Source organism: Pan paniscus, chromosome 1 (assembly GCF_029289425.2).
Source record: "Pan paniscus chromosome 1, NHGRI_mPanPan1-v2.0_pri, whole genome shotgun sequence".
Lineage (NCBI taxonomy): Eukaryota > Metazoa > Chordata > Mammalia > Primates > Hominidae > Pan > Pan paniscus.
In genome coordinates, this window is record NC_073249.2 from 151354058 (window position 1) to 151370589 (window position 16532).

The 16532-nt window shown below is 37.1% G+C and overlaps 1 protein-coding gene and 1 pseudogene across 17 annotated transcripts in view; both read left to right on the plus strand.

Moving 5' to 3' along the window:
• Nucleotides 1–16532, plus strand: part of SLC44A5 (solute carrier family 44 member 5) — a 514570-nt gene that overhangs the window by 184844 nt on the left and 313194 nt on the right. The gene's annotated exons all lie outside the window — the stretch shown is intronic.
• On the plus strand, nucleotides 698–795 carry LOC112438386 (U6 spliceosomal RNA; annotated as a pseudogene).

Below are 16532 nucleotides of genomic sequence, written 5' to 3' on the forward strand. Positions count from 1 at the left end.
TGGGTAAATTAGCACAAAAAATTGCCTCAAAGAGGAACAATAAATTTTATCGGAAACCGATGTGAATTTTGTTTCCAAATTAGTGTGCTAGTAACAAAGCCAACAGGCATTTAAACAGTAAGCTGACAGTTTACCCACACTTTCTACTTTAGCTTAAATTGGAGTGCCTCAATTCATTCCTTCTTCATTTCTGTAATCGAAAAGAAGCCTTTATAGTATGTCTAAAAGCACACTAAGGTTGTATTTGTATTAACATCTTAATTTTGCTAAGTGCCAATAAATGCTATGCCTTATCTTCACTTTTCTGTTAGGAAATTACCTAAAAGACAATGCTTTATTGTAAAATTTAAAAAGTATATTGTAAGTAGTATTTCCAGAGACAAGAAGCTATCTAAATCTATTTCACAATCTGCATCTATATCTACATTTATATCATATCTATATCTGTGTTTTCCAGTGGTCATACCCTCAAGCATACTGATATAGAGTACAGAGGTTGAGACATTTAGATGCTATTACTAAGGTTAAAAATTATATCATAAACATACACACACATAAAAAAGACTGTAATAAATGAAGATAAAGACAATAAACACTTTTTTCTCCTACCCTAAGACAAACATAACTCATCAAGATCCATCTGTTTATTCTTGGATGTTCTATTCTACTTCTGTGGTTGGTCTCACTCCTGTAGTGGTCTCATTCCTGTTGGTATCAACACTGGAATATTACAGAGAAGATTAGCATAGCCTCTTGCAAAGATGCCTCACAAATTTGTAAACTTGCTATATTTTTGCATAGTTAATTACTTCTTTCTTTGGGTTCCAATAGCACATTGTATGTATATTAGCTGTCATCTTACTGTATTATAATTATTTGTTTACTTCTCTGTCCCCCTCAGAAAACAGAATCGCTAAAGAAAGAAATTATTCTTTATATTCCTAGTGGCCAGCACAGTGCCTAGATTCTAAAAAGCATCCAGAAAATGTTTAATAAATGAAAAAAAAGAATGAAAGAATTTTTATATTTATGTGTAAGAAACAAGCAACAATTCTTTATATACATCATGCCAAAGCAGAAATGGATTCTGAAACAATTTCTTCCCTCCTCACCTTGTATTCCCAATGGCAGAAAGTCTATTTTAGTGTGATGCCCACTGGCCACCCCCTGCTGATAACTAGTGGACACAGTTCAGTTTGATGATGGGCAGATGGACAAGCCTGCTGTTGTCCTTGGCCATAGACTGTTTCTGCCTGTTCTCTTAGATGCATCAAACATGCATTTCTTTCTCTCCTCCTTTTTCCGAATTGTACATACTTGCTTCTAAAACTGAACAGAATGATATATTTGCAATATAAGATGCATAAGCAGGCTCTAGAAGACAGATAAGCAAAAATACTTTGAGAGATACATGTTATCTAACACAAAAGAAATGGACGCAGTAGAAAAGAAGCCATAACACATTGCTATTATTCAACTGATGAGGGATAGATTTTCCCTCTTTCTCTTCCATCATAATGAGATTGATTAGAAGAGAAATAAAGTTGCAATGTATTTCTGGAAAAGGAGATCCAGATTATGGTACCAGTTTGAATTGTTCAACTAGATGATTGCCCAGAGTTATAATTCATTCAAATTTCACATATAATTACATACATAAATAGTAGTTGCTTCAAATTACCAATACAAACAACAGTTTCATAGATAAGACACTGGCATGTTACTTAAGTTTTTAAGCTATATACATATTCAAAATCATTTGGCATAGATATTTTCTTTGCTAGTAAAAAGAAAATGGGAGAAGAAAATAATGATTATTTATTTATTTATTTTTTATCATGGGCCAGGCTTTTTTTTTTCTTTTTTCTTTCTTTTCTTTTTTTTTTTTTTTTTTTTTTTTTTTGAGATGGAGTCTTGCTCTGTCGCCCAGGCTGGAGTGCAGTGGCGCGATCTCGGCTCACTGCAAGCTCCGCTTCCCAGGTTCATGCCATTCTCCTACCTCAGCCTCCAGAGTAGCTGGGACTACAGGCGCCCGCCACCACGCCCAGCCAATTTTTTTTGTATTTTTAGTAGAGACGGGGTTTCACTGTGTTAGCCAGGATGGTCTCGATCTCCTGACCTCGTGATCCACCCGCCTCGGCCTCCCAAAGTGCTGGGATTACAGGCGTGAGCCACCGCGCCTGGCCGGGCCAGGCATTTTTATGAAGATACTTTTTCCGTGTTTTTTATGTAATCCTCAGGACTCTGCTGTGAAATTAGTTTTATTATGATTATTTTTAAAAAGAGAAAAGTTAGACTGAGAGATACGAAGTAATTTCACTCAAGGTTACAGAACTGAGCAGTGACCAAACTGTAATTCCCATAATTCCCTATCAAGTCCTTTCTACTCTTAAACTTATTTTCTACCTACTGTTTCGGATTTAGCAAGCATATAGCCATTTCTCAAGGATTTTTTTTTTTTTCCAAGAGACGAAGTCTTGCTATGTTGCCCAGGCTGCTCACAAATTCCTGGGCTCAAACAATCCTCCAGCCTCCGCCTCCCAAAGTGTTGAGATTACAGGCATGGACCACCACTCCTGGCCTTGGGTTTTTATTATGAAAGTGGTAGTGTTTTATAGGGTTTCCAGTAATTGTGAATGGTGTCTTAGATGCCAACTACTAAAAATGTTTCTGCTGAATGAGTTGGGGTACTTGTACTGTTTTCCAGATGATTAAATCTATTGCCTGAAAAACTCATTCAGTAATGTGATACAGGGGAAGCCGTCTCTGATTTTTTGTAATGACTAGGCTAGAGAGTAGAGTTCTCCAGTGTTTCCTGCACCATTCTTTAGGAAATACTAGTCTACTTTCTAGAAGTCAAAATTTGTCCTGGCTACCCTGTTTGTCTAAAGGTATCATGCCCAGGCTAGCATGGTGGGATATGGCCAGAACTCTTGGTGACATCCTTGCTTTGACCCCAATTCATGGTACACCAGTGATCTTTGGGCTAACTTAGGGGGCTAAGGTGAGAATCACTCCAGCTTTGTGGCTGGATTTTTCTGAGGGCCTTTGGCATTGTTTCCACACGATGGAAGAACCCTAGAACTGACTGCCCTTTTGCATGGAGGAGGGGCAGCACAGACCCTGAACTTCAGCTGCGGATTCAGCATCTCTCCCAGGGTTGTGGCAGGGTGCGTGCTGAGAAGTGATTCTGTGTATTTGCTGCTTTCCTCCTTCTTCCTTCAAATATGTATCAGGCTCACCTTCTCAGGGCGAAAGGACAAACTATAGGACCAACTGCTGGTACCTTGTAACTAAGTAACATAGGTGCTAAAATGGATTAACTCTGTGAAGTAACAGAACTGCCTGTTATCCTGGTTTCCTTAGGTAAGCAGATTGTGCCAGAAGCATTTTCTGTGTTAGATGATGATTTTTCTTAAAAAAAAAAAAAAAAAAAGCAGCTTCAATTATAGTAAGCCTAAAAAATGAGAGTTAATCAAGATAGAATTATCAATTAACTAGGTACAATTTGACAAGTCAGTTTTTATTCCAACTGCATTATAGAGGTGATTTTAATATTTAGAAGCTGTGATTCACAGAGAGGCTCCAGAAAAATTATAATGTGGGCATAATTTCCATAGTAAGGGAATGGTCATTATATTAAAGTAGATGTTTATCTCTCTCTCACCTCTTTTTCATATTTTTCCAATTCTGTATGTCTGCCTATAATTTAAACTGAGTAATTAAAGCTATGCTTAAAATGCTTTGCCATTAATAAAGGAAAAGTCACCTTTAAAAAGTTGATTCAGTAATAGAAGTTATTTCAGGACTGGATTTGAGCCCAGTTCCTATTAATGAGGACTATTTTCCTTTTCTTTTTCTAGGACAGTGGAATTAGAATAATCTGTTTTGTCTATTTCCAGTCATGACACATTCTAGGTTTAGGTAAATAAACTGAACTGAAAAATAACAGGCTAACCAACCCTGTCTGTCACTTGACTTGAAGCTGTCATTTTTCATTTCAGCATTATATTAATGAGCATTAGTATGAAAACTCTCTGTCAAAGGTTTGCTTCTTATGTTTTGATTGCTTTAGAAGGAAAATGTAGGTACTGAATTTCAGAAATGGAGTAGGAGGGGCAGAGAGCCCTGGACAGAATCAGGAGGCTGGCTTAGGTCTTGGTTCTGTCACCATGTATGACCATGTATGTACCTGGACAAATGGAGCCCGGCTCTATTTTTTTTTTCTTTTTTACATAAGTGACTCCATTTTGATTCCGACGACTTTAACAAGTGATTTGTAAAAGGTAAATCACTTTAAAATTTTAAATATCTGTTTCCTTTACATTTAAAAGCAGAATGGTTAGAGTAAGATAGCATGGCAAATAGGTGTCCCCTTTTCTGCCAGCTCTGATCAATTGATAATGCCTGTCTCGAGTGCTGCATGGGGATGATGGTGAAGCCTTTTGCAGATCCAGTTGGCAGGAGGACTCAGGGCAAAAGAGCCACTTATTTTCCATCCCTGAACTTGACAACTTCTTGGGTAATTATCTGCTTTTTTAATGACTTTTGCAATTTATTCTTATGTTTTACAGTTCAGGAAATGGTCTCTTCATAATTTACCTAAAGACGTTTTGAAAATTTGAGACCAAGGATACATAGTCTTTGAGATCATCTAATCAAAATTAGGATGATATGTTAAAAAGTGTGTCAACTTAAGTCACAGAGAAGCTCTCTAAAAGAAAATATTCAAGAATAGGGCATTGCAGTGGGGAAATGTGCATAGTAAACTATGCGTGTATTCAGATAGGTAAAGGAAGACAAAGAGTTTTTACAGAAAAAATGAGGAGTATTACATAATTTTATTGAAATGGTTATCTTTGGGTACAAAGACATATAATAACATGAATAACGTCAGTCTGAGGTTGGACACAAGGGTGCAGTGGCCTTCCTGCAAGGTTTTGGTATTTGCAGTCTTTTGTGATAAGTTTTGTAATCAGGTATACAAGTGTGAGAGCCTTCTTTTCGTTGCCTTCCCTGGCTCTATTTGTCAGATATTTTTTTAAACATAAGGGACTCCATTTTGATTCCAACAGCCTTAATGGGTTATTTGTAAAATGTAAAGTGCTATTTTTATTATTTGAGGACAACATGGATAATTAATGATAAGGTTTTCTATTGTTTCCGTTGGGGCCTCGTTCCTCCAATTTTTCATGGAATATTTATTGCATGAATGACACAGACTCTTTCAGTAAATTCCTTAAAAGTTACTCATTCTACTGACACTAGATTAAGATAATTAAGTGCTAAATTGTATGGCACAGATTGTAAACAATGTAGACATTCAGAGAGCTATAGAGCCAGAATCATCAGAGTCATTCAGTCATCAGAGAATATTAAAGGAAAAGGCAGAACTTGAGCAGGGTCTACAATGGGCTGAATTTAGGCAGAAGGGCATCTTAGAAATGGGGCATAATTTGAGTAGAGCATGGAATGAGACATTAGTGCAATTTGTGGCAATGAACAATAAGTAGAAACTGTTTCAATAAGGAAAGTTTAGATTGCTAATTATTAGTAATAAGATAAATATCAGTAATAGTTAACATTTATTCACTTATTAATCCAACCTATACATATTAATTTGTATTTTTGGTAGAGATGGGTTTTTGCTATGTTGCCCAGGCTGGTCTCGAACTCTTGAGCTCAGGCTATCTGCCCACCTCAGCCTCCCAAAGTGCTGGGATTACAGGCATGAGCCACCACACCCAGCCCCAACCAATATGTTTTGAGTGCTTATAATGTGCCAAACTCTATACTGAACACTGGGGATACAGCTCTTAGCAAAATGGACAAAAATCTTTGGCAGTTTTATAGCTCTTACATTCTAATGGAAAATGATAGTAAAGAAAGCAACAATTTAAATATGTAGTATGTTAGAGAATAATAACTGCAAAGGAGAAAAATAAAGCAGGGAAGGGGACAAGGAAATGGTAGGGGTGGGTGGCAATTTTGGATAGAGTGGCCAAGAAAGGCCTTATTAAGAGGGTAATGACTGTGTTATGATCTGAAGCACCGCATGCCAGGCATCTTGTCTGGTTAGCTACTTATATTATTATAGTTTATTTAATTTTCAGAACAACCGTATGAAAATAGGAACTATTATTGCCCTCATTTTATAGATGATAATCTGAAGCATTAGACAACTGAAGTAACGTGCAAGTGTAAACAGCAATTAAGTGTAAGAGGTGGATTTTAAATCCCGGAAGTTAATTCCAGAGAGTATGCTTTTAGTTTATAAAAGTCTGGATAACAAAAATCATTGAAAGAGGTATCAGCAGTCAAAATGATAGAATTTTAGAGCTGGAGAGAAACTTACTGATTGTCTAATCCAGTGGTTTTCAACCACCTGGAGAGCTTGTTAAAACTCAGATTTCTAGACCCCACTTCTGAAGTTTTTGATTAAGTAGGTCTAGGATGAGCCCTGAGAATTTGCATTCTAACAAGTTTCCAGGCTGATGGTTTCCATTGATGGTTTGGGCAACACGCTTTGGGAATCATTGGTTTAGTCATGTAGCAGGTTCAAATTACTGAAATTAGCTATTCTCTACTGTTTTGGCTCCCAGCATTCTGTGCCTTGTTTCTTACCCACCTCTTTCTTGAGTATATAGGGACAGAGGCTTTCTTAATCTATTTACCACACAATAAAGGTTTAATAAATGTCTATCATTGAATGACTAACGTGGAAAAGAAGAGGGAAGCACTGAAAGTTTTGACCAGCAAAGTGACATAATGAAAGCAGTATTTTAGGAAGATTTGTTACTAAGAATGGTAAGATAAAGAGATTGGAGATATGAATATTTTCCCATTGCCAGGTCCCTGTAGAGCTTTGTCAAAGTGTGACACGGACCAGCAGCATTGGCATCACCTGGAGGCTTGTTAGAAACCCCAACTCTCAGAGCCCACCTTAGACCTACTGAATCAGAATCTATGTTTTTACAAGATCCCCAGTGACTCATAGGCATGTAGAAGTTTAAGAAACGCAGCTTTAGGACATCAAATGGTCAATGCCTGACCTTATAGGGTAGTCCTAGGTGATCAAGAAGCAGCAGCATATATGAATGACTGAGCAGGTCAGCTTTTTCTCAAGCATATTTCTTGGGATACCAGTTCTCTGAGATCTTAATAGGTATTCAGTGGTCAAAAAAGTTTGGCAATATATTTTACAAGATAAATATATACAAATTAAACATAATTTTTAAAAATGGCAAAAAGCTGATTAAATATCAGATTAAACAGAGATAAATAGGTCTATTTATGGACAGGCTTTAAAAATCTTTTAATATGCTAATGCACTTCCTGAATCTGCAAGAGAAAAACTGTGTTGTGTAGTTGCTTCTACATTTATTGCTCATGAAAGGCAATCTGGGGGGCATCTTCCCATGTTACTGTCCTGTGGAGCGCATCTTGATAAAGCTGCAATAGGCCATTTGTGGTTATTAGAGTTCTAGACTTGTCAGGTTTTCTAATCTCTGGGCAGGAAAGCACCTTACACTTTCTAACTTTAATATCCATTAAACTTCCTCACTTTAATATTCATTAATTTTCTGTTCAAATGCCCAACCTTTCCATCACTGGTCCAGGTAGGTGACCTACTTCTGACTCACTTTGATGGCTGAACTGTATTTATTTGGACAGTCATAGGATGGGATTGCAGGCTCTGTCAGGTATGGAAAAAATATTCAAGAATTAGTTGCTGGTTTTGGCATCTGAGGAAATAAGGAGCTACTAGAAAATGTCAGGGTCACTCATAAAGTACCCAAGTTTAGTTTTTGGTAAGAGTAAAGTCGGGAGGTATTACTGAGAGCAATTACTGGGTAAACAAAGAAGAAATATCAAAATTTGACTATTAAGAGACACAACATCTGTCAGCAAATTTGTAGTCAGGCATAAAAAGAAGCACATGAACAGACATATTTGGGAACTAGGGCTATTTTAGATTTAGGACAGTCCAAATCGCTTTTCTATAGTTTATTTCTATTGATGTCCTTTTTGAAAATCTGTGGCCCATTTGAACCCTGAAAGGTTGATTATTCCACATTCTATAACTCAAAAAGCATTTGATTTTAAATTACACTTACTAATAAATTACCAATAGTTTGGGTAGCATTTTGCTTTACCTCCACTCTCCTGGACATGAAGCTTCAATTTTTTTAATTTTTGGTAGCAGAATTCTTATACTCTTGATATTAAGAGGAGTGAAAATACTTTCTTAGTGATGCCCTTAGTTTGGGCAGTAAGCCAGATAATTTTCATGTTTTTCCCTTTTCTGTTAATAATTAAAAAAAAATGAAAACTATTTTTGATTTGAATTTGTTCCTCCAAATGCTCAAAGGCTTTCTTTATTTCTTATTACCTTTTGCACTCCAGCCTGGGTGACAGAGCAAGACTCTGTCTCAAAAAACAAAACGTTATTTCTTGCAAAATCAAGGTAGTACTTAATGACATTCACATAATTTTTAAAGGAAGTTTTCTCCTGAGTCACTAAATTTGATATTTTAGAGCATAAACTTCAATATGTAAATATTCCAAATCTGATTCAATACAGTTTCCCTTTACTGTACCCTCCATTGGTTGAATTTCCTGCCCTTGCAGGAGAAATTTTGGAAAGGATGGAATGAAGTTTTTAAAATCAAGCAGAATATATTTAATTAAGTAGTTTTTCATTTCAGAGACTTCTAGAGGGGATTAGTACAGCTTTGAGCCACTTTTCTCTATCTCTGAATCTAAAGTTCCCAGGATACTATTTCTAAGATGAGGACTCTGAGATCCTATAAGCTGCTTAGTCATTCCAAAGAGATGCAATTTTTCTTATTGTACTAGATTTACTAAGACAGAAAAGTAGACTGATTCATTACACAATAGAAAGAGGCTGACTGCCTTTGGAAGGAGTACTTTTCCTTCTAAAATGCTTAATCCATCCTATTGTCAGGCTAAAAATTGTGGGAGATGGCATTTACTGGGCCACCCTGATTCTTCTGTAGAGTAGAACCTGGAAGGTTTTGGTGGCTAAATGAGTACCTCTAAACAGGTGAAGATGGACTGTGTGGGTGCTAAGAGAACCCCAACTGCTGAATTTTGAACATGATGGGCATCTTTTATCACTACAAGCCCTTATGGTTAGTAGGAAAGAGATAATAGAGGCATCAACTCTCCCATATCCCAAAGGTATCCTGCTAATGAGCCATTTTTAATGCACATTCTAAGGGTTGCCAGTTCTTATTTTGGAGAGATTTTCAACAAGAATTGCAACCAGAGGTTAAAATTAGACCTTGGGTTACTAAATATTTGTACGACATCCATCCAACAAAGCATTTATCAGTCTTCATCAGGTGCTAGGTACAGTGCCGGGTGCTGGGATATTGGCAAAAATGATAAATATTTGTCATTACCATCCTATTGCTTGCTGAATAAAGTGGGTTGCAGGTAAGTAAACAAGATAATGTAACAGTGAGTTATGTGTTATGATAGGAGAAATACAATGAACTATAATAATATACAGAAGCAAGTTGCTTAATTTTTACTTGAGTCAGGTAAGAAGAGGCATTTACATGAAAGATGAATAAGCAATAGACAGACCAAGAGGAGTTGGGGCAGGAAAGAGCATTCTGAGAAACCAGTGTATACAAAGGTCCAGAGGAAAACCATAAGAACATTTTGTTTGGAACATACAGCTTTTGGGAAGAAAGGGAAGTGGCTAGAAATGAAGAAAGAAAAGTGAATAGGGTCCAGATAGTTAGGGTTTTATAGGCATTTGGGCTTTATTCTAGAATGGAGAGTCATTAAAAGCTTTTCCAGCAGAGAAATGATTAAAGATGCATTTTATGGTAAGGACTCTGGCTGCATTCTGGAGAATGTTGGAGGGAGATAATACTGGGTAGAGTGGGACAAATGAGGAGACTGTCGCACATGTTTTCATAGAAGAAGATGTTTGCCTGCATTTGACAAATGATAACATTCTTCACAGCTAGTGCTTTTGTGTTTGGTGCACTAGACTTTAAAGTTGTATACTCTTAATTTCGTAAAATCCATGTGTTTATACTGTGCTTTAACTCAATGTTTCCCATATTATATTTCTTTAAGAAACCATCCTTTTTTTCTCCTTCTCATAATTTTATAAAATATATATTTTTTGCTTCCTGAATATTCTGAAATGTCTTGTCTGTTCTTGACACATGTATCTTTTCTACATTTTGTCACTTTGGTTTCTTTTTCAAATATGCCTATAGAGAGCTCATGTTGAAAGAGAAGTAATTATGTTTCTAGTGAATAGATCTTGGCATCACAACAGGATAGTCTGAGATTTCCTGGAAAGAGCAGTAGAAAGAAATTTAGTGGTTCTCAGCATTGGAAAAAAAATAGCTTAAAGATAAACAGTGTTCCCAGAGGGAAGGAGGCTTGCTGTATAGCAATCAATATAGTAGGATTAGAAAAGACCAACACAGTTGAACCCCAAAGTACAAAATGTAATTAAGGGCACAAAAGACACATAATGCATGTCAAGTTTAAAAGAGAAGCTGAGCAATTACAGAGTGAAGTTCAGAACTTAAAAGTGACAGAAAGAGCAAGGGGGGAAAATGACAAAAACATTTTATGTAAGACTGAAAGTGCTGCAATCGTTTATGTGATACAAAAGGTCAGTGAACAGCCTAGAAAGGTGTCTAATGGATAGCAAGGGTAATCCATTGACTGAAAGGGTCTTGTAGACATTGATTTTGAAAAGTAAAATTAAATGATTTTTTTTTTTGCCTCAGTGCTCTCAAAAAGCAAAGTCTTGCTAAAAAGAGAAATCAATTTAAAATGAAATAAGTAAAATTGTTCATTGGAGATGTTGCCAATCAATAGGTGGTAAAGAAATCAAGAAATTTGAATTCTCATACAGAGCCAGCCAGATATGTTTTCTTCCAGGATTAATGCTGTCATTGTCCAGGCAATAATTCATTTTTAGGCTTAGAAATCCTTTCTAAGAAAATATTATGTTTTTATGTTTTTGTTCCCAAGTCACCAAATTGTAGCCCATTTTAATGCTTTTTTGGCTTTCTGTGTGTCTGGGTGTGACACATCTGACCCATACAGGAGGATATGTAGAAGTCCCGGCAAAAGAACTTCCTAACCTATTAAGCAATCTCTCCTCTCTCCCTCCCTCCCTCCCTTTCTCTCTCTCTCTTTCTCTCTTTCTCTCTCTTTCCTTCTCTCTCACTTTTTCTCTCTCTCTCCGTCTTCCTCCCTCCTTCACTCCCTTCCTTCCTTCTCTTTTTTTCTTTCCTTTCCTTTTCTTTCTTTTTTTTTTTTTTGCGACAGTGTCTTGCTCTGCCACTGAGGCTGGAGTGCAGTGGTGCAATCTCGGCTCACTGCAGCCTCTGCCTCCCAGGTTCAAGCGATTCTCCTGCCTCAGCTTCCTGAGTAGCTGGGATTACAGATGCATGCCACCATGCCCGGCTAATTTTTTGCATTTTTAGTAGAGGCAGAGTTTCACCATATTGCCCAGGCTGGTCTCGAACTCCTGACCTCAGGTGATCCGCCCACTTCGGCCTCCCAAATGCTGGGATTACAGGAGTGAGCCACCGCACCCAGCCTTTTTTCTTTTCTTTTTGAGGAAATGGTCAAATGTGCTTGTTGCTATGTTAAGTAGAGATTTGGAAGAATGCGCATTGTTTACTCTGAAAATTGTGGGAGATACAAATTTCCTAAGGGAACACCAATAGTTTTTTCTTAATTGCATATTAAAGGCAATATTCAAAGAAAGGGTAAACTGGATGCAGTAGTAGAGGGGTTTCCTGTTAGCCTCTCAGAAAGATTTAGAAACTAAGAAATTCTGACTAGCTGTTGTAACAGACAAACCCTGAAATCTCAGTGGCTTTAGCACAACAGACATGTATTTCTTGTTCATATCACAGTCTAATGTGAATGGGGGACCTTCCTTCATTTTGCAGCCACACTAAGGGCCTCTGCGATAAGGGTAGACAAGGATGGAAGTGGCCGCATAGCTCATAGCTATCTTGGCCTAGAACCGGCCTTTTTCCTCTGAGCCAGTTACATGACCCCAACCTAACTGTGAGGTAGCCTGGGAAAGGTAGGGGAGTACCTGGGAGTAACTAATTTGACATTAACTGTTTTTGCCACTAGAAGGAAGTTAGTTACTGATTGATCTGTGCTCTATTTCCATTGTTCTTGGGGAGATAAGGACCCTCAAAGATGGAGGAGGTAGAAGAAAGTGGTACTGTCTGTGGTGGAGGGGACGGAAACTGAAATATATCACAGGAAGTGACGAGACCCATAGAAGTGAAACTGGAAAAGCTGGCCTGAAGTGGTGTGCAGAATAAGGGAATGGCTGTAGGTTCATCATTTCCATGTAACCTACAAAGACAAAGGTTAACTCTGGGACTACTAATTACGCTGCTTTAAATGTAATCACACTGCTTCAAATATATTACATTAAACGTACCTTTTTGGATATTTTTCCATTAACTTTAAACATTTTCTAAATATACAGAAAGATTGAAAGAATAGTATAATATGAACGCTTGTATACTCATTACCTTCGTTCAGCGGTTATTCATGTTTTGCCATATTTACTTTGTATAGCTATTTGTAAGTATGTGAACTTTTTACTGAACACCTTGAAAATATGTTGCAGACATAATATTTACCATAATATTTCATATAACTGCAATGCCATCATCATATCTAAGATAATTTTATATTCATATTATACCCACACACATGATAATATAACCAATTTATATTCAATTTATATTCAAATTTCCCCAATTATCTAAAGATGACATTTATCTCTCTCATTCCCTCTCTTTTTTTCAAACAAAGTTCACAGATTGTATTCATGTTACATTTCTCTAGTGTCTTTTAATCTCAAAATCCCTTTATTTCTTTTTTATAGCATTTACTTTTTGAAGACATTGCAGGACAGTTGTATTGTCCCACATTCTGGATTTGTCTGATTTCTTCTGCATGCTGTGGTTCTCCTAGTTCTTATACTCTTTGGATTTCTTATAAACTAAAGTGGGTCTAATGGCTTAATTAGATTTAAATTAAACATTTTTGGCTAGGATATTCCATAAGTGATATTCTTATTTCATGTTACATCACAACAGAAGGCATATAATGCCAGGTTTTTCACTAAAATGATGTTAAATTTGATCACTTTGTTGGTATGGTCATCACCAAATCTCTTCATTGTGAAGGTTTATTTTTCACTTTACAATTAGGAAATAACTTGTTGGTTAATACCTTAGCACCTTGTGAGTATCTCAACAATCTTTCACCTAAATATTTTAAAATGCATTGATGATCTTTGCCTGAAATAATTATTTCATTGGGAGGTATAAAAAGTGTGATTTTTCTAATTTATATCATTTTTTCTATATTTAGTAGCTGACATTGTTCTGTGAAGAATAACTTTGCCTCATCAACTGGGACTGAATTACATTTCTTCTTAAAGAAGCAGGATATATTTATAATTTAAAAAAATTATAGGCAATTTTGAATATAGAGAAAAACCAAAATCATCAGCTGTAATTTCAACAGCCAGTGAACTAATGTTAAAAATGCTATGTACTATATCTTTCCATTCTTTTTTCAACACAGATAAGGATATATATTATAAAATTTGATTCATAAATATATCTAGCCTTGTAAAGGGCTGGATATATAAAATACATTATTAATACTTTACAATGTTGTTAAATATCCTTTAAAATATTTTTGCTGACTACATATCATTCCATAACAACGTGACATACTTTATTTTCGCATTCTCTTATAACCAGGGAACCATATAACCTTGTTTGCCCAGAGAAATCCTGATATATGACCATTATCCTGAAAAATTAATAAAATACCCTCCTTTACTCTTCATATCATACAAGTTTGGGAAACAAATTGTATGGTTACCTTTCCTGTAATCACTTAATCTACAATTGACAAGTAGCTATTTTGAATTTTCCAATCTATTTGCTCTTATGAAAATTTTTGGGTGCATTCATGAGGGTGAATTCCTAAAACTGAAGTGAGTAGATCACAGTACATAAATATTTTTAGGGTCTGTCTACATATTCTCTTGCTTGTTGTATTAGTTCATTCTCACACTGCTATAAAGAACTACCTGCGACTGGGTAATTTATAAAGAAAAGAGGTTTAATTGTCTTATAGTTCCATAGGCTGTACAGGAGACACGTCTGGGGAGGCCTCAGGGAACTTACAATCATGGTGTAAGGGTGAAGGGGAAGCAAGCACATCTTCACATGACAGCAGAAGAGAGAGAGCTAAGGGGGAAGTGCCACACACTTTTAAACAACCAGATCTTGTGAGAACTCACTCACTATCATGAGAACAGCAAATAAGAGATCTGTTCCCAGGATCCAATCACCTCCCACGTGGTCCTTTCTCAAACACTGCAGATTATAATTCAACCTGAGATGTGGGTGGAAACATAGAGCCAAACCATGTCACTTGTATTTCTGTTAAATAAGTAGAATGTCATCAATTGGTCTTAACAGATTTATCTGATTTCAACTTTGCCTACTTTATTCCCTTGGAGAAGGGTTTCTCAACATTGCCACTATTAATATTTTGGCCCAGAAAATTCTTTGTTTTAAGAGGGCTGTCTGCATTGTAGTATGATTTAGCAGCAACCTTGGCCTCTGTTTCTTAGATGCCAGTAGCATTGCCACTCTCCGGCGTAGCAATCAACAGCAACTCCAGATATTGTCAAATGTCCCCTGTGGGGCAAAATTACCTCAAGCGTGAACCACTGGTTTAGAAAAATGTGCAGGAATAATAGCAGCAACATCCTTCACATCTAGCTTATTTGTCTTAAGTTGTTGTGTTTTTGTTGTAAGAATTGTTTAGGCTGGGGATGGTGGCTCACGCCTGTAATCCCAACACTTTGGGAGGCCGAGGCGGGTGGATCAACTGAGGTCAGGAGTTCAAGACTGGCCTGGCCAACACGGCAAAACTCCATCTCTATTAAAAATACAAAAAAAAAAAAAATTAGCTGGGTGTGGTGTTAGGTGCCTGTAATCCCAGCTACTGGGGAGGCTGAGGCAGGAGAATGGCTTGAACGTGGGAGGTGGAGGTTGCAGTGGGCTGAGATCACACAACTGCACTCCAGCCTGGGGGATCTAACATAACAGAAATGGTAGATATTTCTTGCTCAAGATTATATGAACAAAAGTGACCCAATAGGAATTTAAAACTAGGCTTGTCTGTCCCCAGAGTCATATCCACATGCTACCTGAAGGGCACAGGTAAGTACTACTCTCATGCACTAGTCATTGCTAAACAGGCAAGCAGTAGGAAAAGAAGCATTTTCTCTTCAGTGAGTTCTTGGCAATCATTTGGGAACTACCATGGTAGTTCTTATGTTTTATCATTTGTAAATGGGGTATGGTTGTGTAGAATCAATGAATAGAAACATGCAACTTAGGTCCTGGCACATAGTAGGTGCTAAATATGCATTCATTTCTAGCTGCACTTGTACTAGGGTTATCTTAGCCCTCTGCTAATGAGTCTTTGCAGAACTCTAAGGGGAATCAAATGAAGTGAGACAGAGTATCTTTCCTTCTTTCTACCTTCAAGAGCTGCCCTCTCTGCTTTCCCTTATGTTGAGAACTCACACTTAGAAGAAAAGAACAGGATGTGAACAGACTCCAAGGCATCCCAAAATGAAACAAGTACAATTTAAGTCACAGAAAGAAATGTTGGTCCCTCTCATTTCCTTCTGTTTCAAAAGCTGTTCGTTCATAATAAGAAAGTCCTTCAAGCTCCAGAAGTAGAGCACTGCATATCTAGTTTAGTTCAAGGTTGTCTGGGGACAGGTTCTAAGCCATTATGCATATGACTAAAGAGTCGGGAGAGGACCAGACTGGGAAGAGCAACTTTCACACATTCTTGTGCTGGAGTTAATCCACCAGCACTGCCAGTTGATGCCTGAGAGATGAGGGGGTGGGAAAAAAAATCTGGCAGGGCAGGCTCTTGAAAGGAAAAGCAGAGACATAAGATGTCTGAATCACTTTTCCCCTTGAAAACATTACACCAGGAAAGAAAAAAGTGACCTGGATCCCAAATACAGGGATTTCTCAATTATTCTTAACTTATTCTTTTTTTTTTAAAAAAAGTCCTGATTGTTTTCATGAATATATTATGATACATATTTACAAAATTTATACAGTTTATGTCATGCCATAACACACTGGTGCATTATACACATAGAACACTCCAGCAGTTTGCTCAAAACATTAAGAAACCAGGTTCTGTTACATGTCGTTTGTACTAAAGTCACAAGCATCCTCCTCCTCTTTGGTCATTTTATCCAAATTAAAAGACCTTGAAAACTATTCACCTGCTGTAGACTCCTCAGGCAGTTGCTTTTGCAGGGGAGATATCTGAGCTCTTTTAATCAACTTCTTCACCATCACCACTTTCCTGGGCACTGTGAGTGTTGTGCTTCCTCTCCTCCTGCTCCTTCTCTTCCTGTT